The 25009-nt window shown below is 43.8% G+C and overlaps 1 protein-coding gene and 1 long non-coding RNA gene across 7 annotated transcripts in view; one reads left to right on the forward strand and one right to left on the reverse strand.

Annotated features, from left to right (window-relative positions):
* Nucleotides 1-13226, reverse strand: part of LOC130368157 (uncharacterized) — a 49816-nt gene extending 36590 nt beyond the window's left edge. For both annotated transcript variants that reach the window (XR_008892303.1, XR_008892302.1), the window contains exons 1-2: nt 13119-13226; nt 11773-11889 (exon numbers count right to left, since the gene is read on the reverse strand). This is a non-coding gene — a long non-coding RNA (uncharacterized LOC130368157). The remainder of the gene's footprint in view (nt 1-11772; nt 11890-13118) is intronic.
* UNC5D (unc-5 netrin receptor D) overlaps nt 1-25009 on the forward strand; it is a 670113-nt gene that overhangs the window by 530682 nt on the left and 114422 nt on the right. The gene's annotated exons all lie outside the window — the stretch shown is intronic.

Below are 25009 nucleotides of genomic sequence, written 5' to 3' on the forward strand. Positions count from 1 at the left end.
ACTCCACCATGTCTGCAAAGCAGATGCAAATACACAAAAATCACAGCACAACGCTGTAAGCGCAAAAATATATCAGCACTGAACATGTTGAAGATTTTGAGCTAAAATTACTCCTACATTTACATTACATTTAAACTTTAGGCTCATAGCACATATTTTGATCACAGTTGTAGAAGTGATGTCATAGAGCTGGATTAATAGACAATGATGTCATTACTAATTGCTAAGGGCCACAATGAGGTCACAGCAACAGAATAATAAGCATAATAGTCATAATACCAGTATGAATTACACCATGAATTAGAGATGATTTAAAACTGTTACAGCCATTTAAATGAACTTTTGACACATTTCTTACAATCATGTCAAAAGGAAAGATTAGGAGACATGTACCATTGTAGTCTATAAGGCCAGCCCAGGAAGTGAATCATGTTACCGCACATTTCATCCAGCTATAACTAACAGTTGGAGAGGATCTTTGTGCTAAAAGAGACCCCAATCGATCTTAACTTTTGACATGTCTATGTGACATATTAAAAGTTAATTCAAATGGCAATTCCATGTTAAAGGGATATTCTGTAGGAAACATAATGTTCTTAAGTCAACTGGTCCTTCAAGTACTCATAAGCTGCTGTATTCTCCAGAGGAAGTTGTGTAGTTCTTTCCAGTCTGACCACAGTGCTCTCTGCTGACACCTCTGTCCATGTCAGGAACTGTCTGGAGCAGGAGAGGTTTTCTATGGGGATTTGCTCCTACTCTGGACAGTTCCTGACATAGACAGAGGTGGCAGCAGAGAGCACTGTGGTTAGACTTGGAAAAACTACACAATTTCCTTTGGAGCATTCAGCGGCTGATAAGTACTGGAAGGGTTTAGATTTTTAAACAGAAGTCATTTACATATATGTTTGACTTCCAAACACTAGCTGATCTAAAAACATTGTTTTTTTTTTATCTCCTCCGGAGTACCCCCTTTAATCTCTGCTACTCTCTTATAATAAAAGTTCTACCCAAATCTTTAAAATTGAAAAAGGAATTAGACTGGTTATTTTGGTTATGACAGCCTTGGTTATGATATCTTCTAATTATTATACTGTAATTTATAACACCTAGCTGATTCCTCTCTCCTCTATTCACAGACACAACTTACAGATATAGAATACCTGATAATAATTAGAAAAAATATATATATTTGCTAATAATAGTCACCTAAATATAAGCATCATGACACCACGATGAGTGGATAGGAATAACTCATCTCTGCTCCTGTACTGGACATCTATTGATAGAAGGGGTAGCCCTTGTTTTGTCAGTGCACAGAAGAATCCTGAATACGATCAACATTTCAGTGACACTTCATGGCTGTCACACAAAGACCCATAGACAGGAGATGGTGACACAACCCCTTCCATTGCTTAATTCACAAGCATAGCACCGACCTTTCAAACTTGTCTCTTTAAATCTTGCTTTCTGCTCCTGTATATATAAACTATCTGTCAAGTGTGGCTCAATGCTGTGTGCTGATAATTAGTTGCTTCCAATTGTATCTCTGGGGAAATGAGGTTTCTGTTGAGAAATGTCCTCCATATCAACCACCCATTGGTGCCACGCAGACATAATATATACCCAATACTGTACTGCAATTAATATAGATATAAATGGATGATATCACCGATGAATTAAATGAGAATAACAAATGTGATTTTTTTCCCCACAATTTCCTATTTTCTGAAACTATATGCAACTTTCTGAATTAATATACTTCTGGGCGTAAATTTTCTTAAATCAATTTTCCAGGACTCTTGGATTGATGGCATGTCCTACACCCGGCAGCCCTCTTAACCATCTGCTGTTTTGCATCCCCCTCTATAGAGTGCACAGTGCCGGAAGCCCTGTGACATTCATTGTATAGTGTCTGCACCTTGCCAATCAGCATTTGATGGCCTAGCCTGTGGATTGGTCATCAATACAAAAGCTCCAGAAAACCTCGTTAAGCCTAATGCACACTACTCAATAAATATGCAGTATTGTAACCTTAAATGGACACTTTTATTTGCAAAAACTTTTAAATAATGTAGATAATAATATTATATGTATATTTGTATTCTACATTGGTTAAAGAGTGGGTATATACATGGGTGAAAAATGCTGTACCTGCAGCTCTTGCCTGTGTGTCTCTGTGCAGAGACAAAATGAAGGAAGTGTGGGTAGACAAGAGGACAAGCAGGGCTCTGCACACTGAGGACAAGCAGGGTTCTGTGCTTTGAGGACAAGCAGGGCTCTGTGCACTGAGGACAAGCAGGGCTCTGTACACTGAGGACAAGCAGGGCTATGTGCACTGAGGATAAGCAGGCTCTGTACATTGAGGACAAGTATGGCTATGTGCACTGAGGATAAGCAGGCTCTGTACACTGAGGACAAGTAGTGCTCTGTACATTGAGGACAAGCTGGGCTCTGTGGACTGAGGACAAGCTGAGCTCTGTATACTGAGGACAAGCAGGACTCTGTGCAGTGAGGAAAAGCAGGGCTCTATGCACTGAGGACAAGTATGGATCTGTGCAGTGAGGAAAAGCAGGGCTCTATGCAGTGAGGACAAACAGGGCTCTGTTCACTGAGGACAAGCAGGGCTCTGTGCACTGAGGACAAGCAGGGTTCTCTACACTGAGGACAAGCAGGGCTCTGTATACTGAGAACAAGCAGAGCTCTATGCAGTGAGGACAAGCAATGCTCTGTGCACTGAGGACAAGCAAGGCTCTGTTCACTGAGGACAAGAAGGGCTCTGTTCACTGAGGACAAGCAGGGCTCTGTGCACTGAGGACAAGCAGGGCTCTCTACACTGAGGACAAGCATGGCTCTGTACACGGAGGACAAGCAGGGCTCTGTACACTGAGGACAAGCAGGACTATGTACACTGAGGACAAGCAGGGTTCTGTGCACTGAGGACAAGCAGGCTCTGTACACTGAGGACAAGTATGGCTATGTGCACTGAGGATAAGCAGGCTCTGTACACTGAGGACAAGTAGGGCTCTGTACATTGAGGACAAGCAGGGCTCCGTGGACTGAGGACAAGCTGGGCTTTGTACACTGAGGACAAGCAGGACTCTGTGCAGTGAGGAAAAGCAGGGCTCTATGCAGTGAGGACAAACAGGGCTCTGTTCACTGAGGACAAGCAGGGCTCTGTGCACTGAGGACAAGCAGAGCTCTCAACACTGAGGACAAGCAGGGCTCTGTATACTGAGGACAAGCAGGGCTCTATGCAGTGAGGACATGCAGGGCTCTGTTCAATGAGGATAAACAGGGCTCTGTACATTGAGGACAAGCAGGGCTCCGTGGACTGAGGAAAAGCAGGGCTCTATGCACTGAGGACAAGCAGGGCTCTGTGCAGTGAGGAAAAGCAGGGCTCTATGCAGTGAGGACAAACAGGGCTCTGTTCACTGAGGACAAGCAGGGCTCTGTGCACTGAGGACAAGCAGAGCTCTCAACACTGAGGACAAGCAGGGCTCTGTATACTGAGGACAAGCAGGGCTCTATGCAGTGAGGACATGCAGGGCTCTGTTCAATGAGGATAAACAGGGCTCTGTTCACTGAGGACAAGCAGGGCTCTGTGCACTGAGGACAAGCAGAGCTCTCTACACTGAGGACAAGCAGGGCTCTGTATACTGAGGACAAGCAGGGCTCTATGCAGTGAGGACAAGCAAGGCTCTGTGCACTGAGGACAAGCAGGGCTCTGTTCACTGAGGACAAGCAGGGCTCTGTGCACTGAGGACAAGCAGGGCTCTGTGCACTGAGGACAAGCAGGGCTCTCTACACTGAGGACAAGCAGGGCTCTGTACACTGAGGACAAGCAGGACTCTGTACACTGAGGACAAGCAGGGCTATGTACACTGAGGACAAGCAGGGCTCTGTACACTGAGGACAAGCAGAGCTCTGTGAACTAAGGACAAGCAGGGCTCTGTTCACTGAGGACAAGCAGGTACACTGAGGACAAGCAGGGCTCTGTGCAGTGAGGAAAAGCAGGGCTCTATGCAGTGAGGACAAACAGGGCTCTGTTCACTGAGGACAAGCAGGGCTCTATGCAGTGAGGACAAGCAGGGCTCTGTTCGCTGAGGACAAGCAGGGCTCTGTGCACTGAGGACAAGCAGGGCTATGTGCACTGAGGACAAGCAGGGCTCTGTACACTGAGGTCAAGCAGGGCTCTGTGTACTGAGGATAAGCAGGGCTCTGTACACTGAGGACAAGCAGGGTTCTGTGCACTGAGGACAAACAGGGCTCTGTGCACTGTGGACAAGTAGGGCTCTGTACACTGGGGACAAGCAGGGCTATGTGCACTGAGAATAAGCAGGCTCTGTACATTGAGGACAAGTAGGGCTATCTGCACTGAGGATAAGCAGGCTCTGTACATTGAGGACAAGTAGGGCTATGTGCATTAAGGATAAGCAGGGCTCTGTACACTGAGGACAAGTAGGGCTCTGTACATTGAGGACAAGCAGGGCCCTGTGGACTGAGGACAAGCTGGGCTCTGTACACTGAGAACAAGCAGGACTCTGTGCAGTGAGGAAAAGCAGGGCTCTATGCACTGAGGACAAGCAGGGCTCTGTGCAGTGAGGACAAGCAGGGCTCTGTGCACTGAGGACAAGCAGAGCTCTCTACACTGAGGACAAGCAGGGCTCTGTATACTGAGGACAAGCAGGGCTCTATGCAGTGAGGACAAGCAGGGCTCTGTGCAGTGAGGACAAGCAGGGCTCTATGCAGTGAGGACAAGCAGGGCTCTGTTCACTGAGGACAAACAGGGCTCTGTTCACTGAGGACAAGCAGGGCTCTGTGCACTGAGGACAAGCAGAGCTCTCTACACTGAGGACAAGCAGGGCTCTGTATACTGAGGACAAGCAGGGCTCTATGCAGTGAGGACAAGCAAGGCTCTGTACACTGAGGACAAGCAGGGCTCTATGCAGTGAGGACAAGCAGGGCTCTGTTCACTGAGGACAAGCAGGGCTCTGTGCACTGAGGACAAGCAGGGCTCTCTACACTGAGGACAAGCAGGGCTCTGTACACGGAGGACAAGCAGGGCTCTGTACACTGAGGACAAGCAGGACTCTGTACACTGAGGACAAGCAGGGCTATGTACACTGAGGATAAGCAGGGCTCTGTACACTGAGGACAAGCAGGGTTCTGTGCACTGAGGACAAGCAGGGCTCTGTGCACTGAGGACAAGCAGGGCTCTGTACACTGGGGACAAGCAGGGCTATGTGCACTGAGGATAAGCAGGCTCTGTACATTGAGGACAAGTAGGGCTATCTGCACTGAGGATAAGCAGGCTCTGTACATTGAGGACAAGTAGGGCTATGTGCACTGAGGATAAGCAGGGCTCTGTACACTGAGGACAAGTAGGGCTCTGTACATTGAGGACAAGCAGGGCTCTGTGGACTGAGGACAAGCTGGGCTCTGTACACTGAGAACAAGCAGGACTCTGTGCAGTGAGGAAAAGCAGGGCTCTATGCACTGAGGACAAGCAGGGCTCTGTGCAGTGAGGAAAAGCAGGGCTCTATGCAGTGAGGACAAACAGGGCTCTGTTCACTGAGGACAAGCAGGGCTCTGTGCACTGAGGACAAGCAGGGCTCTCTACACTGAGGACAAGCAGGGCTCTGTATACTGAGGACAAGCAGGGCTCTATGCAGTGAGGACAAGCAAGGCTCTGTGCACTGAGGACAAGCAGGGCTCTATGCAGTGAGGACAAGCAGGGCTCTGTTCACTGAGGACAAGCAGGGCTCTCTACACTGAGGACAAGCAGGGCTCTGTACACGGAGGACAAGCAGGGCTATGTACACTGAGGACAAGCAGGGCTCTGTACACTGAGGACAAGCAGAGCTATGTACACTGAGGATAAGCAGGGCTCTGTACACTGAGGACAAACAGGGTTCTGTGCACTGAGGACAAGCAGGGCTCTGTGCACTGAGGACAAGCAGGGCTCTGTACACTGGGGACAAGCAGGGCTATGTGCACTGAGGATAAGCAGGCTCTGTACATTGAGGACAAGTAGGGCTATCTGCACTGAGGATAAGCAGGCTCTGTACATTGAGGACAAGTAGGGCTATGTGCACTGAGGATAAGCAGGGCTCTGTACACTGAGGACAAGTAGGGCTCTGTACATTGAGGACAAGCAGGGCTCTGTGGACTGAGGACAAGCTGGGCTCTGTACACTGAGAACAAGCAGGACTCTGTGCAGTGAGGAAAAGCAGGGCTCTATGCACTGAGGACAAGCAGGGCTCTGTGCAGTGAGGAAAAGCAGGGCTCTATGCAGTGAGGACAAACAGGGCTCTGTTCACTGAGGACAAGCAGGGCTCTGTGCACTGAGGACAAGCAGGGCTCTCTACACTGAGGACAAGCAGGGCTCTGTATACTGAGGACAAGCAGGGCTCTATGCAGTGAGGACAAGCAAGGCTCTGTGCACTGAGGACAAGCAGGGCTCTATGCAGTGAGGACAAGCAGGGCTCTGTTCACTGAGGACAAGCAGGGCTCTCTACACTGAGGACAAGCAGGGCTCTGTACACGGAGGACAAGCAGGGCTATGTACACTGAGGACAAGCAGGGCTCTGTACACTGAGGACAAGCAGAGCTCTGTGGACTGACAAGCAGGGCTCTGTACACTGAGGACAAGCAGGGCTCTGTACACTGAGGTCAAGCAGGGCTCTCTGCACTGAGGATAAGCAGGGCTCTGTACACTGAGGACAAGCAGGGCTCTGTGCACTTAGGACAAGCAGGGCTCTGTACACTGGGGACAAGCAGGGCTATGTGCACTGAGGATAAGTAGGCTCTGTACATTGAGGACAAGTAGGGCTATGTGCACTGAGGATAAACAGGCTCTGTACATTGAGGACAAGTAGGGCTATGTGCACTGAGGATAAGCAGGGCTCTGTACACTGAGGACAAGTAGGGCTCTGTACATTGAGGACAAGCAGGGCTCTGTGGACTGAGGACAAGCTGGGCTCTGTACACTGAGGACAAGCAGGACTCTGTGCAGTGAGGAAAAGCAGGGCTCTATGCACTGAGGACAAGCAGGGCTCTGTGCAGTGAGGAAAAGCAGGGCTCTATGCAGTGAGGACAAGCAGGGCTCTGTTCACTGAGGACAAGCAGGGCTCTGTGCATTGAGGACAAGCAGGGCTCTCTACACTGAGGACAAGCAGGGCTCTGTATACTGAGGACAAGCAGGACTCAATGCAGTGTGGACAAGCAAGGCTCAGTGCACTGAGGACAAGCAGGGCTATGTACACTGAGGACAAGCAGGGCTCTGTACACTGAGAACAAGCAGGGCTCTGTACACTGAGGACAAGCAGGGCTCTGTGGACTAAGGACAAGCAGGGCTCTGTACACTGAGGACAAGCAGGGTTCTGTACACTGAGGACAAGCAGGGCTCTGTGGACTAAGGACAAGCAGGGCTCTGTACACTGAGGACAAGCAGGGTTCTGTACACTTAGGACAAGCAGGGTTCTGTACACTGAGGACACCTGTGCACTGAGGCTTTATGATACACCCCCATCTCCCACAGTAGGCTGATTAACAAGCCAGGAGCCTCCACAGATAATTTTTTGTCCTGTTCACTCTTTTTGTATTTTGTCCCATCCGAGAGAAACAGGCAATAGCTGCAGGAACAAGGCAGCAGTTTTTCACCCCAAAATGTACACATTTTTAACCCATATTTTAAAATATACTAATGTTTGAAGTTGTGAGCAGAAAGTTGTGAGCAGTCAGGGCCTCAGTGCCTAGACCCCATTGATCCTTAGATACAGCCAGGAAAAATGCTCAGTGGAGCAGTTCTCTTCCTGGCTCACGGCGATCTCTGTCTCACTGCAGAAGATGGTCCCCATACACTTACATTGGAGCCCATCTTAGAAATAGAAGAGACATGTCTCTAGGACATGACAAGAATACATGCCAATGCTAATTTAACCCCTTAAGGACGGACCCATTTTTTACCTTAATGACCAGACTCTTTTTTTATTTTTTATTTGACATGTATCTCTTTAAATGGTAATAACTTTAGAACGCTTTTTCTGAGCGGAACAATTATGAGATCGTTTTCTCATGACATATTGTACTGTATAGAAGTGGTGCTTTTTGTTGACACATGCAGCATTTTTTTGTGAAAAACTCCAAAACATTGTGAAAGACTGAATTTTTTATGGTGTACACTGTGCAGTAAAAGGAAAGTTATATTTATTCTGTAGGTCAGTACGATTATGGTGATACCTATTTTATATAGCTTTCTATGTTCTTTTTTCTTTTCTGAGCAAAATTATTTTTCTGCCATTCATTTTCCAACTTTTTATCTTTCATCCGATGCCATTGAGTAAGGGCTTATTTTTTTGCGGGATGAACAGTACTTTTTATTGGTATCATTTTTGCGATATGTGCTACCTTTTGATCTTTTTTATTCTGCTATTTGTACCAAAATTGACGAATTATGCGCTTTTTGGGTTGTTTTTTTTTTACGGCATTCACCGTGCGGGTTTATAGTACACGTCATTACGGACGTGGCAATACCTATTATGTATATGATTTTTGTTTTTCATCTTTTTGGGTGACAATGCAGGGCTTTTATTGGGAAAGGGCCTTTTTTATAACATTTTTTACACTTTTCACAGATTATACTATGCTGCAATACATTTGTACTGCAGCACAGTATGACCCGATCAGCTGCACAATGTACAGCCTGTGCGATCCAGACTGTGGCTGGATCTCACAGGCTTCAGTAGCAGGCATACAGGAGGTCATGATCTGACATTCTGCTGCCATAGCAACCAACAGCGACCCGTGATTGTATTGCAGCGCCGCCGTTGGTCAGGATTGATCACGGCATTTATGGGGTTAATGCAGCTGGCAGCTGTGGTGGGACTGCGGCTGTGATTGACAGCAGGGTCCGGACGCCAATTACCTGCACTGCCCGCGGCAGTGCCGGAGATCGCTAGGACTTATGCATACGTCCCAGTGCAAGAACGTGTCGGGTGCTGGGACGGCATACGTCCTATGGCATGAAGGGGTTAAAGAAAGATTAAAATAAGGCCCCTTTAGGGCAGGGGCACATGTGGTGTTATATAAGTTGCAGTTGAGTTTTTTTTAATCCTGAAACATTGATTCTCTATAGACATTTATATTAAAAAAGAACAGACATTCACCCTAAGGATATGTTCACACATCACAGATACGCTGTTGATTTGTTGCAGATTTTGATTTTGAATTAAAGTTAAAGGGAATCTGTCAGCCTTATTTCCTGTTAAGAGTTGAAGACACCTTTGTATAGCTGATAGGGTATAAGAGCAAACTACACCTTTCTTGGAGTTAACAAACTGATAACAATACCTTTTTATTTCTCAGCCAAGTGTCAAGAAGGATGAGCCAAACTGCTCAAGTGCCACAGTCTGGCACACCTCCTCCTTCATCTTCACCTCTCATCCCTTTTTAGACTGATGTACAGAGCTCTATATGTCAGTCAAAGAGAAGCTGGAGGAGAGGGTGAGCAAAGAGGCCTGGCACTTGAGCAGCTTGGCTCTGCCTCCTTGGCATTTGGATGAGAAATAAAAAGGTCATTTTATACGTTTGACAACAACTATCCACTCCAAGGAACGTTCAGTTGGCTTTAATACTTAAACTCGTGCTAAACTTGCTTGTAATCCACCTATGTAAATGTACCATAACAGCTATATAACTGTGGCTGCAGTTCCTATCAGAAAATACATCTGACAGGTTTCCTATTAATTAGTAAAATCTGCAACAAATCTGCATGAAATCTGCATTACGTGTATTTGCAACTTACCGTCAGGATATTTTTTTTGCACTTTGGGGTGCCTGCATTTATCACTTAGTAACCTGACCTAAGGTTATGAGTATCCAATTTTTAGAACACATGCAGCGATGACAAATAGATGTAAAGGTTTATGGAAAAAGAGAAAAGCCTGGGAAAAATTGTATCATAAAATATCCAGGTGTATTAATGTAATGTTGTGGGTGATGTAGGGATCATTTCCATTTCTTACATATGTACATATAACGCTATCCGGCCGATTAGAGACATAATAAATGTCTCATTAAAATCACAAACATTGTTTTAGTTCAGTTCTAATTATTTGCAAACAAATAGTAATAACTGTAACAAATGAGCTATGTGTCAGTATTAATAGAAGACGTCGACAAATAATTTGCACTTAGATCAGGAAAAGTATCTTTCTAGCTCTGATTTATTGTGTGACCTGCTGGCAGTTTATAGTATTATTAGTTCTTCATCCTGAATACTGAATACATTTTTTTGAAACCCAGAAATGCTATAAAAAGTCAGGCAGGCTGAATGCAGCTTCTAGGGAGCTTACCCAAAAGTGTAGTAGGGCCCAATAGACAAAGGAATACTAAAGCGGATATTAAAATAATACAATATCGTTCAGGGGCACATATTTGTTTTCAATATTTGGCTGGGAGTACATAAAACATAAAAAGGCAATACTCACCTTTGGTAATCCCCTAGCAGCTGCTGTTCTTATGGCTCCCTAGTCTCTCCTTGTCACTGGTGTTTTGTCATTCCTGTGACGTGTTGTCCCTACAGGAACTGCCTGCTTAGCTAGTCACTGGCTATAACAGTGTCCCACCTCAGTCAGTAACCTACTAAGCTGGCAGTTGATACGTCACAGGAACAAGGGAGCAGCAGCAGGGAGCAAGGACGAGGATCTGTTGGGATGGCAGCTGCGGGATATCAGGGAAGGTGACTATGACTTTTTTTTTTTTTATGTGCCCCCAGCTTCCATTTGCTTCAGGCATGCAACTTGCATGGGGAGGAAATCATTGCTTGATATCTTAGGCACCTCTAAGTCACATGCACAGGAGGCAAGCTCTGCACACCAGGTGCCCACTTTATCACTTTTGTGGCAACTCTTCTCAGCTCTAGTAGCCTCTAGTAGGACAATAAAGATGCCACTGAGGGAAGGGCCTGGGAAGCTGTCTTTACAGAGAGCTCTGGACACCAAACAGAGCCTGCCACCTGGAGAATATCTGTCATGACCGCTGAGGCAAAAAATAATGTTGGGTCATGACCAGGAACGCTAGATATCTCTAAACTCATCTTCTTGCCCTATGTTTAGGTCATTTTGGAGCCCTTAAAATTGCTGATAGTTTGTTCGGACCAGGAATTGAGATAAGGACTAGTGTTGAGCGGCATAGGCCATATTCGAATTAGCGAATATTCGCGAATATATGGACGAATATTCGTCATATATTCGCGAATATTGGCACATTCGTAGTATTCTTCTTTTATGTTCGCATATGCGAAAATTCACGTATGCGAAAATTAGCATAGAAAAAATTAACATAAACGACAATTCGCATATGCGAAAATTAGCATGTGCAAACTTTCGCATATGCGAAAATTCGCACACCAGTCTCACACAGTAGTATTAGAGCCTTCTTTACACCACACAAGCTGGAAGCAGAGAGGGATGATCACTGTGATGTGTACTGTGGAAAAAAATATATATAAAAAAAAACAAAAACGAATATTCGTAATTACGAATATATAGCGCTATATTTGCGAATATTCGTGAATTCGCGAATATGCGATATTCGCGAATAAAATTCGCATTGCGAATATTCGCGAGCAACACTAATAAGGATAGTAAATAGAGTAAAGTAAAACTTAGTTTTGTGTAAGGTGTTGTGATGTTGTATTGCACTCGAGTCTGGATAACTTATCCTAAAGCACCAGGGTGCTTACTATATTTGTAATTCTTGCTTCCATACCTGCAGGTTCCTGGGCTCTTCCTGTTAGATGTTAGTATTGTGCTCAGAAACAAAGACAGAAAGAAAACACAGATGGAATGTGTTAAGGGTTGAAGAGTTTTAACATCTACATTAAATCTGCAGGCAGAAAAAGATAGAATATAAATATATAGAAATAAATATACGCTTCTGTAAATATGTACTATGAAAGTGTCATTAGTTTTGATGAATCGGGGTCTGAGTGTTCGTCCCCCTACCAATCTCTAGATATAACCAGTGAAAGCAAACGCATAGGCTGACATTTATCATTGTCTTTAGACTGTTTTTTATGTCTAGAAAAGGCACAAAAAAGGCATAAGCTGGCTTTATTTGCGCCTTTTTTTTTGCGCCTTTTGGTTTACATATTTCTGCTAATTTTGAGTTACAATCCACTGATTTTGGCAATACACATGATATGGAAGGGTTTTATGAACTGTGCCTTTTTGTGAAAAGTCACAAAAAAGGCACAAAGCCAATGAAATGTCTCTAAAACTACACCAGCCCAGACTTAGCTTAGCTTTTTGGTGTATGTGAAGAGAGAACTTTTAGAAAATGTGACCTGCACAAAATTTAATTTGTTGCTCCAACACATGGTGTAGAAAAATGGTGTAGAAAAATGCTTCACTTACACCAACAATGATAAATGCCAGCCATAGAGCATAAAGGGGTATTCCAGGAAAAAAAAAAAAAAAAAAAAAATATATATATATATATATCAATTGGCTCAAGAAAGTTAAACAGATTTGTAAATTATTTTATTAAAAAATCTTAATCTTTCCAATAATTATCAGCTGCTGAAGTTGAGTTGTTCTTTTCTGTCTGGCAACAGTGCTCTCTGCTGACATCTCTGCTTGTCTCAGGAACTGCACAGAGCAGAAGAGGTTTGCTATGGGGATTTGCTTCTACTCTGGACAGTTCCCGAGACAGTCATCAGAGAGCACTTAGAAAAGAACAACTCAACTTCAGCAGCTCATAAGTACTGAAAGGATTTTTTTAATAGAAGTCATTTACAAATCTGTTTAACTTTCTGGAGCCAGTTGAGATATATATATATATATATATATATATATATATATATATATATATATATATATATATATATATATAAGTTTTTCCTGGATAACCCCTTTAATTTTTTTCTAACAACAGGGACAATTTAAGAAGGATAATAATATATCCGATTTAATAGGTAAAAAAAATGTATCCATGTATATTACTGTTACATGTAAGACACATATTATTTTCTTCTAAATTTAAAAAGCTATAACATACAAAAAAAAATGTCAAACAAGTTAGTAAATTCTCAAAAAATGGGTTTTCCCAATAACCTTTTGTTTTAGACTCTCAGATTATAGATATTAAAAATGCACGTTAGCATTGCATTCTCCCAGCGACTCTGGGGATGATTTATCAAAACCTGTGCAGAGGAAATGTTGCTGAGTTGCCCATAGCAACCAATCAGATCGCTTCTTTCGCTTTGCAGATGCCTTATTAAAAATGAAAGAAGTTATCTGATTGGTTGCCATGGGAAACTGGGCAACTTTTCCTCTGCACAGGTTTTGATAAATCTCCCCCCTCTGTGTTTTCCCTTGACCACTATAAGGACCCCTCACAAATTGCTTAAATTGTAGATTAAAGTGAAAGAAAATAAAGTATTACAAGGAACCAACTAAAAACATTGGTCTTTCTACATAATTTACAGACACAGATCATCCTCTAGAGCAGTGCTTCCTAACCAGTATGCCTCCAGCTGTTGCAAAACTACAACTCCCAGCATGTCCGGACAGCCGAAGGCTGTCCGGGCATGGTGGGAGTTGTAGTTTTGCAACAGCTGGAGGCACACTGGTTGGGAAACACTGTTGTAAAGCAAGGGACAGAGGTGGATTAACACTCCTTTGGTATATATGGAAATATGTAGCCCATGTAAGAAAACCCATGTTACTTCCATCCTCAACGCAGGTACTTTACTTGCTTATATTGCACATAAAACCCTGGTAGCAGCACTACAGTATGTCTCCCGATCTACTGGAATGAACAACAGGTATATTTTGTATTCAGCCCGTGTCTAGTGACTTTGATGCTTACTGTAGATACTGAAGCTCTTCATGAACCGCCTTGTGGTATATTAAATATATATGACTGTTTCACAATAGACTACCTGCATTTAGCTCTGTGTAAAGAGAAAAAAATATATAATAAAACAAGTATCATGGTGTGTGGGTGGATAAAGAAACTTTAAAAAGTGAGGGTTAGATCAATAAAACATCCAGGTAGAAATGTAAAAGTTATTCAAGGTTGGAGGCCGGGAGCTAACAAATTCTCCCTGAGTTATCTTCTTTATATTCAAGATTACTGACAAGGTAGACTGGTTATAACCAGATGACCTTGACAAATAATCGTGGTACTTTTTGTAAAGACTATGACTAGCTTGTTTTTGTTTATAAATTCCTGTTTCACTTGAAATAAATAGGACTAATTGAAATCAGAAGCATACCTAAAATTGTGTCACATTTGGGGTAGGGAACAGTGCAGGCTAGAGCTCACCACAATCACTTTACCGACCTACTTGGATGCTTCCAACTGGTTAACAGTCCCTACGCTCGACTGAGTGCAGAGGTGGCAGGAAAGTCAGACAAGCCAGGTCGGTAACAGTTGGGCAGAACAGGTACACATTCAGAAGACAAGGGATAAATTCACAGCAAGACAGAAAGTAATTACTAAAAGAGCAGCACAGTACAAAATCAGGATCAGAGAAAATGTCAGAACAGAAAGGGCAAAACAGGACGACTACAATATACAGAATCAGAAACAAAAGCAAGGTCAGGATAAACAATGGGTCAAACCTAGATGGCACTGTAGTGCAAAATATGCAGATAAAAGTATTGTCAAATACAGGAATAAGGTCAGAACAGATAAGTCAAAAGACATAGACTAACCACAGGGATACGGACACTAGTGAAGATAAAAAAAACCTCAATCATCAGCAATGCAGCAGTACAGCTGCTGGTTGAAATCCCCCACCCTTAGGAAAAGGGTGATTAGCCTGATTCTACCACATCCTGTTAGGTCAGCAGGGTGGTCATTTATATGCACAAAGGATAGCTGGGATGCACTCAGCAACACATGCAGTTTAGAAGCGAGTAGAAGTACATTTATAACAAGTTGTCTCACCATTAATCATATTAAATGTATAGGTGAGATCATAAACAATTTAAATTTGCCAATCACATTTAATATGACACACCTTAGGTATGAGAAATATATTTATAGGATATCTGTAGAGAAATTGCAACTCTTATTTTGCAAAACAAAGAGAGATGCAGGATGATCATGTATGGCTTGTATACTTGATTTGAGCTTTCATTTGTCTCCCTCTTTATTTCACCTATCACAGCCCACTTTAGATTTTTAGACAAATTCACCAATCTGTCAGGTATAAAAAAAAAAATAAAAAAAAATGGACGTATCTCCTGACTACCCCCGGTGCTTCCGTTGTCTGTTGTCAATACGTCATGTACCAATCTTGGCCAGTGATTGCTCTGCCCCGGTCTACTTTCTGATGCAGAGGCTCAATACCACTGATTGATGCTCAGAAATCACTGGCCGAGGCGGGAAATTGGTACGGTCTGAGGCAAAATATGACATATTGACCACATGGAATCAAGAAAAGGACTGCAACAGGTCAACAGAGGCACCAAGGGAGATAAGTAAATGTTGTTTTTTGTTGCTGGAGTACTCCTTTAAACATATCATTTACTGTATCATTGATAATTAATTGCAATCAGCCAAAAATAACTATGATATCTAGAATCAGCTAAACATATACTTAATAGATTCCTATTTTTCTCGGTAGCACAGTTTAGTAAATCTATGGCCAAAATACATCATTCCAGACAAAAATATAGAATATGAAAAAGCACATTGTATATTGTCAACTGTGTATCACAGCAACATTGTGTTCCGTATTTGCTTTCACATTCACAATGAGAACCCCACAGAGAGACAGATCGCAGACTTGATTTTGTGCAGGTGTCAAAAAAATTGAAGGAAAAAAAAAGTAACAGAAAAAAAAAGACAAAAAAAATAGAAAAAGTGAAGAGAAAGTGAAAATAACAAAACAATGCGAGGGACTTCAAGCTGAAGAGAAATCTTGTTTTATGGGGAAGGGAACAACAGCTGCTCAAAGTATAAGAACAGAGGAACAGACATTTATAAAACACAATAGTTAGACAATTTAGTCCCCCTAGGGCGCCGAGAAAAGTGTCATTTTAAGCCTGTTGGATGCGGATTAGGCAGGGAGGAGGAGGGGGGAGGAATGAGAAGAAAGCACATGTGCAACATTTATAGAAAATGACAGCACTTTTATCTGTCCAGTGGTTGTAAACCATCGGCTGCCAAACCACTGATCTAGATCTCCATGGGTGGAAAGGTAGGTCCCCACCAGTGGTCATCATCTCCTATAGGGATGACCAAGAATAGAAGGATCAGATCATGGAGAGTAAGGTGAGGTATCGGGAGAGGTGCTAAGGGTACGTTTACACGGGCGGATTTATTTGCGGGTTTCCCGCTGCGAATTTAAAGTGGGGCCGGCTCTTCTCTGCTGCCCGCAGCAAATTTTCCGCTGCATAATTTTTGCTGCGGAAAATCTGCCACAGACCCCACTGACTTCAATGGGGCTTGCAGCAGATTTTCCGCAGCAGAAAATCTGCTGCAGACAACTGGAAAGAGCCCGCCCCCTTTCCAATACGCAGTGGGTATCCCACAAATAAATTCGCCTGTGGGAACGTACCCTTATTGTGAATGCTGCAATAATAGGAGAGGTAAAGAACCTTGCTCTTCTCTCGTCTGGAAAGGAAGGACAACTCGCAGCGTGGTGTACGCTCATGTTGTCAGCGGATGAAGGTGACTACGTATAGACACAAGCTGTGGTTCCTCCGACAAAGATAAGGGAGGAAAACGTTATGGTCTTCTTATAAAATGCCTACACACTGTCTTTATGATAACTGGAAAAAAAAATGACTTAACAAGGTGCCATAACGTTGCAATAAACTTGTAGGTCCTTGACCCTGTTATAAAAATGTACTCAGCACTCTTGTAAAGGCTGCAAACCTCAGGACAGAGAATTTAGTTTTGGGAAAAGGGACATTGCTCAAAGCTGAAGCCATTTTTACATAAAAAAAAAAAGAAAAATAAACTATTATTTAAAATGATTCACATTTACACCCACTACCATATAGTTGATTGAAAATAAATAAATAAATAAATGCATACTGATATGCAAGTGACAACCAGTGTGCCTCCAGCTGTTGCAAAACTACAATTGTTGCAAAACTACAGCCTTTGGCTGTGCAGGCATGCTGGGAGTTGTAGTTTTGCAACAGCTGGAGGCACACTGGTTGGGAAACACTGCCATAGTGTAACAGAATAGGAGGGATGTCAAGGTTATATATGGCTTTTTTTTTTCATTGACAACCCTGATCTAATGCTCAAGATAGGTGATCAATGTCAGATTGGTGGGGGCCCACACCCGGAACTCCGACCGATCAGCTTTTTGCCGACATGCTCAACAATACATTATGCAGTGGTTGTATTTGAGTACTGCAGCTCAGCTATCATTGACTTCAGTGGGAGTGGAGTTTTAATTACCCAATATCCAGCCTGCTTTCTGCTTTCTGTTTTACTGTGTATGCTGATCAGCCTTTGGCTGTCCAGGCATACTGGGAGTTGTAGTACAGCTGGAGGCAGGGCCGTTTGAAGGAATTTGGGGGACCCAAGCAAAATGGGCATGGAGCCGCCACCCCCCCCCCCCCCCCCCGATGTTCACGCACATCACGCTCTAGGGCTGGCATCAGGACGTAGTAACCCCCCACATTAGGTAGGCAGTGTTCCCCCCACATTAGGTGCAGCATAGTTCTCCCCACATTAGGTAGGCAGTGTTCCCCCCACATTAGGTGCAGCATAGTTCTCCCCACATTTGGTAGGCAATGTTCCCCCCACATTAGGTGCAGCATAGTTCTCCCCACATTAGGTTGGCAGTGTTCCCCCCACATTAGGTGCAGTATAGTTCTCCCCACATTAGGCTGGCAGTGTTCCCCCCACATTAGGTGCAGCATAGTTCTCCCCACACTAGGCTGGCAGTGTTCCCCCCACATTAAGTGCAGCATAGTTCTCCCCACATTAGGCTGGCAGTGTTCCCCCCACATTAGGTGCAGCATAGTTCTCTCCACATTAGGCTGGCAGTGTTCCCCCCACATTAAGTGCAGCATAGTTCTCCCCACACTAGGCTGGCAGTGTTCCCCCCACATTAAGTGCAGCATAGTTCTCTCCACATTAGGCTGGTAGTGTTCCCCCACATTAGGTGCAGCATAGTTCTCACCACATTAGGTTGGCAGTGTTCCCCCATATTAGGTGCAGCATAGTTCTCCCTACATTAGGCAGGCAGTGCTCCCCCCACATTAGGTGCAGCATAGTTCTCCCCACACTAGGCTGGCAGTGTTCCCCCCACATTAAGTGCAGCATAGTTCTCCCTACATTATGCTGGCAGTGTTCCCCCCACATTAGGTGCAGCATAGTTCTCCCCACATTAGGTTGGCAGTGTTCCCCCCACATTAGGTGCAGCATAGTTCTCTCCACATTAGGCTGGTAGTGTTCCCCCACATTAGGTGCAGCATAGTTCCCACCGCATTAGGTTGGCAGTGTTCCCCCATATTAGGTGCAGCATAGTTCTCCCCACATTAGGCAGGCAGTGTTCCCCCCAAATTAGGTGCAGCAGAGTTCCCCCACATTAGGTGCAGCACAGTTCTCCACACATTAGGCTGGTAGTGTTCCCCCCACATTAGGTGCAGCATAGTTCTCCCCACATTAAGCTGGCAGTGTTCCCCCCACATTAGGTGCAGCACAGTTCTCCCCACATTAGGTTGGCAGTGTTCCCCTCACATTAGGTGCAGCATAGTTCTCCCCACTTGAGGCTGGCAATGTTCCCCCCACATTAGGTGCAGCATAGTTCTCCCCACATTAGGCTGGCAGTGTTCCCCCCACATTAGGCTGGCAATGTTCCCCCCACATTAGGTGCAGCATAGTTCTCCCCACATTAGGTTGGCAGTGTTCCCCCCACATTAGGTGCAGCATAGTTCTCCCCACATTAGGCAGGCAGTGTTCCCCCACATTAGGCTGGCAGTCGTCCCCACATTAGGTAGGCAGTGTTCCCCCACATTAGGCTGGCAGTGTTCCCCACAGACATACATCCTCCAGCCATATACAGTGTATGGCTGGAGGCTGTATGCCTGTGTACTGCCCCACTCCAGTGCTCCGACCACTGCTCCTCCCGTCCAGCCATAGCATTAGTTCCGGGACCGGAGAAGCAGTGGTCAGAACACCGAAGAGGATGTGCCGCTGGTCACTTACCAAGCTGGCCAGCGCACATCTTCCTCCTTCTCCGATGTTCCGGTCTTCTGCGCCTCCATTGCTATGGGCACACGCACGGGACATCAGTGACGCTATCACCCGGCGTGCGCTATCACCCGGCTGCCCCTGCGTTTTTAAACTTAACGCGGAGCCGCAGAGAGTTAACAGGGGAATCTCTGTGTCCCGAAAACATCTTTCGGGACACAGGGATGTCCTTAATAGTGATGGGGGGAATTGCCCTGTTGCTACAGGACGGGCAAGCACCGGCTCTGCTCGGGGCCCCTGGCCAGCTCAGGGCCCCAAGCAATTGCTTGGTTTGCCTGTCCTGTAGCAATGGGCTTGGCTGGAGGCACACTAGTTGGGAAACACTGCACCATGGTCATGTGGCTTGTCACTTGCATATCAATTTAGTATACTAAACTAGTATTTAGAATATGGGGCAAACTAGATGGGCCAAGTAGTTCTCTACTGACACATTCTATGTTTCTATCAGAAATTGATGACCTACCATGAGTATATGTCATCAATACATTTCATCTAGAAATCCTCCTTAAAGGGGAACCTTGATGGGAAAAAAATGTTTTCAAATCAACTGGTGCCAGAAAGGTAAACAGATTAGTAAATTACTTAAATTAAAAAATCTAAAACCTTCCAGTGCTTATCAACTTAAGTATGCTGTAGAGAAGGTTGTGTAGTTCTTTCCAGTCTGATTACAGTGCTCTCTGCTGACACCTCTGTCCGTGTCAGAAACTGTCCAGAGCAGGATAGGTTTACTATGTGGATTTGCTTCTACCCTGGACAGTTCCTGATATGGACAGAGGTGGCAGCAGACAGCACTGTCGTCAGATAGAACTACACAACTTCCTCTTTAGTATACAGCTGCTGATAAGTACTGGAAGATTAAGATTTTTAAAAAGAAGTAATTTACAAATCTGTATAACTTTCTGGCACCAGTTGATTTAATAACATTTGTTTTCCACCGGAGTACCCCCTTATTCCTGTCTGTGATGTTGTATCTTAGGAAAACTCATGCATAAGAGGGGCAGGACCCAACACTCCTCACCTTGGAATTGATAGATGGGCTTCAAATCGCCATGTTAATGTTACGAACTGTTCTACTTTGTCATAATAATGGGTACAATATAAAAACAACATGTATCATGAAATCGTTCCAAAAGTGTCAGTATAAATGAATGGCTGTTTGCTGTTTTGTGTGATCTATCATTAAACAATCAAAGGAAGGAAGAAAAACCGCTGCCATTCATATATATCCAGCAAAATACAACGCTCAAACATAAGAGATAAAGCTTTATGACTGAAGAATATTTCTTAGGGAATATTTGCTAGACTGGACAATGTGATATAGCATTCTATATCCATATACTGAGACATACATACGGGCAAAAGATCCCATCTTCAACCATAATTTTACCCCTTCCCCATGACTATAAGGCAGGTTCCCTGACCCCCTCATCCTTGGAGAGTAAAAGGATGATAATTTCAATAAGGAGTGAGATTAGAAACATTTCTTAAAGAAGTACTGTGGTGCTAAATAATTTATCCCCTATCTAAAGGACCGCTGAGATGCCCTGTGATCTCCTGCCTGGCGACACGACCCCTCCATGCATCTCTATGGGAGAGCTCGAGATACAGCTCTTGTGTATCTCTGGCTCTCCCATAAAGATATATGGAGGGGACGTGTTGACCACCTCTTTGTGCGGGGATCGTTAGTTTCCTTGCAGAGATCTCTCCATACAAACAGAGAGCGTGGCACAGGCAGGAGATCGCTCAGGTCCCAGAGGTCAGATACTTATCACCTTTCGGCTAAGTTCATACCATGTTTTCAGCCATACGGGACCGCATACGGCTGGGGGGAGCTAAAACTGTGGGCACCCGTATCCCTGCCATATGCTGCCCATATGCGGTTTTCCACTGGACCTCAAACCGTGGTCCACCACACTTTTATGTCCGGTGGGAAAACCGCATACGGGGCAAAAATGAGCCAACCAGAGTCAGCGTTTCACTCTGGTGTGCTCATTGAAATGAATTACATATGGGCGGCATACGGCAGGGATACGGGAGCGCCCAGTTTTAGCTCCCCACAGCCGTATGCAGTCTCGTATGTCTGAAAACGTGATGTGAACCCAGCCTTCCTTTGGTGGGGCTCAATGTTGCTGTAGAAAGGATTACCACAGAGCACACTCTTATGTGGTGCCAGGACTATGAGAAATTTGAAATGTCCTGATGTTAGAGAGAAAATACTCAAACTCAGTCTCTCTTTACTGGGCTCGATTTGGCAGATAGGGTAACAGTCTTTTGACAATAATTTCAAGAACTTGAACAGAAGAGTGAGTGTCTATAAATATTACTGTAGGCTAAAGGTGGGGTCCAGCGTTTACTTGCTTTGTTTAAAGGGTTGCTCCGGTGGAAAAATTTTTTTTTTTTTTTTTTAAATCAACTGGTGCCAGAAAGTTTTACAGATTTGTAAATTACTTCTATTTAAAAATCATTACCCTTCTAGTACTTATCAGCTGCTGTATACTACAGAGGAAGTTGTGTAGTTGTTTTCTGTCTTCCTAATATAGTGCCACACATACCTGGTGTCTGATATTGCTGTACACTGTGCAGGTGCAGGTCCATTGTTGGAAGCACCCATTTTTTTTTAAATCCGTCATCATCTTTTTATCCATTGAAATATTCTTAACCATGTTTAGAAGCTTGTTATGATATAGTCTATATAACGGATTCACGTGGAAATACACGTTTCATGACCTACAAGCAGATGTAAAGAACAAAAGCATGAGAGCAATTCACAGGATTATGAGAGAAAAAGAGGAAGCAAAATGTGTGTTTGTTTTTTCTTCTCTTCTTGTGCCATCATTGAATGGGAAACACGTTGACTTGTGCAGCTGCCAGGCTGAATAAAAGGCAGTCCTGGGTAACAGGTGTTGGGGTTAATCAAAGCGAGCTCGTGGGATGACACAGAGAGGAGACGTGGCAGCTTCTTCTAGGGTCTATGGCCGTCACCACTCAGCATGGTGTTTGGAGATACGCTTGGCTGAACGCTAAGCTGAATTTGATGGTTTCCAGGTTAATTTCAGATTCTTCTCATGGATGGAAGTGATGAGTAAATAGATGTATTCTTTGAGATAGCAGGGCACATGCAGAAGAAGGCTTTCAGACATGCTACGTGCACTCTGGGCCATGGCCCAGGACAAGGCTGCATTTACATTAAGCTCAGCTGGATCATGGAACCAAAATGAATGAATTGAGATGTAGCCAGGAGATGTTGGCTCCTATCAGAATCATGTTATTGTTTGTATCTGTTTATTTTAGCGTGTTCATGCCATAAAATGACATATTGTACATGATGTCTTTAATAGCATAAAATTAATAACTGATATTTAGTTAAAAAAAAAAAACATACTACTCTTTACCAGACCCCACACTTATGATACATCAACCCCAGTAGGGATTTTAGGTCTTAGGGGCTATTCACACAGCAGAATTTCCTGTTTATCTTAGGGTATTCATGCCAAAATGACATATTTTTTCGTCCATGTTTTGGCGCAGTTCAGGCGCAAGCAGCATATTTAGCATCTTATTTTATATATTTTATGCGTCTTTTGATATAGACAGTTTCTCTCTTTTTGCCTACCCGTAAAACTTTTCCTTTTTGACCATGCAGTGGTCACGTATTTATCATTTGTGACTTTTGTAGGCGCAAAACTACACCACCTACCAGTAGGCACAATAATCACTTCTACCTTCTGCAATTCAACCTTTAACCTCTTGTGGACAGCAGCGTCCCACTCCCCTTCTATGACACGCAGCTTAGCGTGGGTCATAACTGGGTGGTCCTGGCGGCTATCTGCCACCAGGACCCATCTCTAATGCCAGACATCACCAATCACGGTGATGCCCAACTTTAACCCCTTAGACACTGCTATCAAATTTGATTGTAGCATCTAAAATGCAAGTAAAAATGTCCCGGCAGCTCTGTGAAAGTAAAAGCACCTAACCTGCCAAATTCAGTACCCGGGAAAGTGTCTTCTTTCCTCCCTCACAAGCGTCTAGAAAAAGTGTATGTGGTATGCACGCTAGTCAAACCCACCGCCCAAATAAACGTGGGAAAATAGCTCTAATGTAGACATTCTTTGCTAAATCTGGGCCCATGTCTTTAAAGGGGTTATCCAGTGGAAACCTTTTTTTTTTTTTTTTTTTTCAAATCAACTGGTTCTAGAAAGTTAAACAGATTTGGAAATGACTTCTATTTCAAAATCTTAATCCTTCCAGTACTTATCAGACGCTGTATGCTCCACAGGAATTTATTTTCTGTCTGACCACAGTGCTTCCTGCTGACACCTCTGTCCATGTCAGGAACTGTCAATAGCAAACCTCTCCTCCTCTGGACAGCTCCTGACACGGACAGAGGTGTCAGCAGAGAGCACTGTGGTCAGACTGAAAAGAAATTCAAAAAGAAAATAACTTCCTGTGTAGCATACCATACAGCAGCTGATCAGCAGAGAGCACTGTGGTCAAACTGGAAATAACTACACAACTTCCTCTGTAGTATACAGCAGCTGATAAGTACTGAAATAATTGAGATTTTTTAATAGAAGTAATTTACAAATCTGTTTAACTTTCTGGCACCAGTTGATTAGAATTGTCCCCCCCCCCCCCCCCCACTGGAGTACCCCTTTAAGAAAGATGGTAAAGTGTAATCTTGAAACAATCCATTTAACACCATTGCTCTAGTGCAATTCTATAGGAAACAAGCACAACATAATGATAAATATGCCCCATATGAGATGACATCCATCATTTGTAAATGTAATTCTAGATGTGTCAGTTCTATAATTATAGTTGACTCTTTACTTGCGTATATTTACTGGATTGTGTATATAGTCTATTGACATGAAACATAGTATAACCTGAGAAATCAGCTCCGCTCACTGCGCAGAAGAGTTTTTAATCAATAAAAAAATGATTGATATAGATGAAGAAGTGAGAGATGACTTGTGCCACCCATTACCACCTCCCATAGAGCAGTACAAGACACTATACATATTACCGCTGATCATTATTATTAATTGCACTTGACGTTAACGTACACAAACATTCTATAAATCAATCAAATACATTTCCATGTTATAAAAACATAATAAAGTTACTGATCTAGTGCTTACATTTCCCGGCTTTATTTCTAGCCGCTCTTTAATTGATGCTGCCATTAGTAGCCAGTTATCATAACATTGCTATTACGTAGTAACAAATTAGATAACATTGGATGTTGTTTATTGAACAAATGCAGTCTGTAAAAGAACTCGTATTAGTGTATGTAATGTGTATACATTTTTCGAAATGGAGATTTAATGATGTTTTAAGAGGTTTTTAGCAATGTTGATTGTACCCAGTACATTCTGGCCATACACTACTTTCTCGTCCTAGTCAATGATGTTCAGTTTATTACATTGCAGCTGTGTACTGTTATGATAGAGTTAGTGATTTACTAATTGTGAAATGCAATAAGTTGTGCATAATAAGAAGCATATAGTAACAAAAGCTGTTACAGCAGACGTGGTGTATACAGACATTAGAGGCACAACAGCTATAGTTAAAGGGGTAATCTGCCCCTAGACATCCCCTATCCAAAGGACCCCCACGATCTCCCTACTGCACCCGGCATTCTTTAAGTGCGTCGGCTGCGGCGCCGGAGATTTGTGACGTCACGGCCACGACCCCTCAATGCGAGTCTATGGGAGGGGGCGTGGCGGCCATCACGCCCCCCTCCCATAGACTTGCATTGAGGGGC

This window comes from Hyla sarda, chromosome 4 (genome assembly GCF_029499605.1).
Source record: "Hyla sarda isolate aHylSar1 chromosome 4, aHylSar1.hap1, whole genome shotgun sequence".
NCBI classification, from domain to species: Eukaryota; Metazoa; Chordata; class Amphibia; order Anura; family Hylidae; genus Hyla; species Hyla sarda.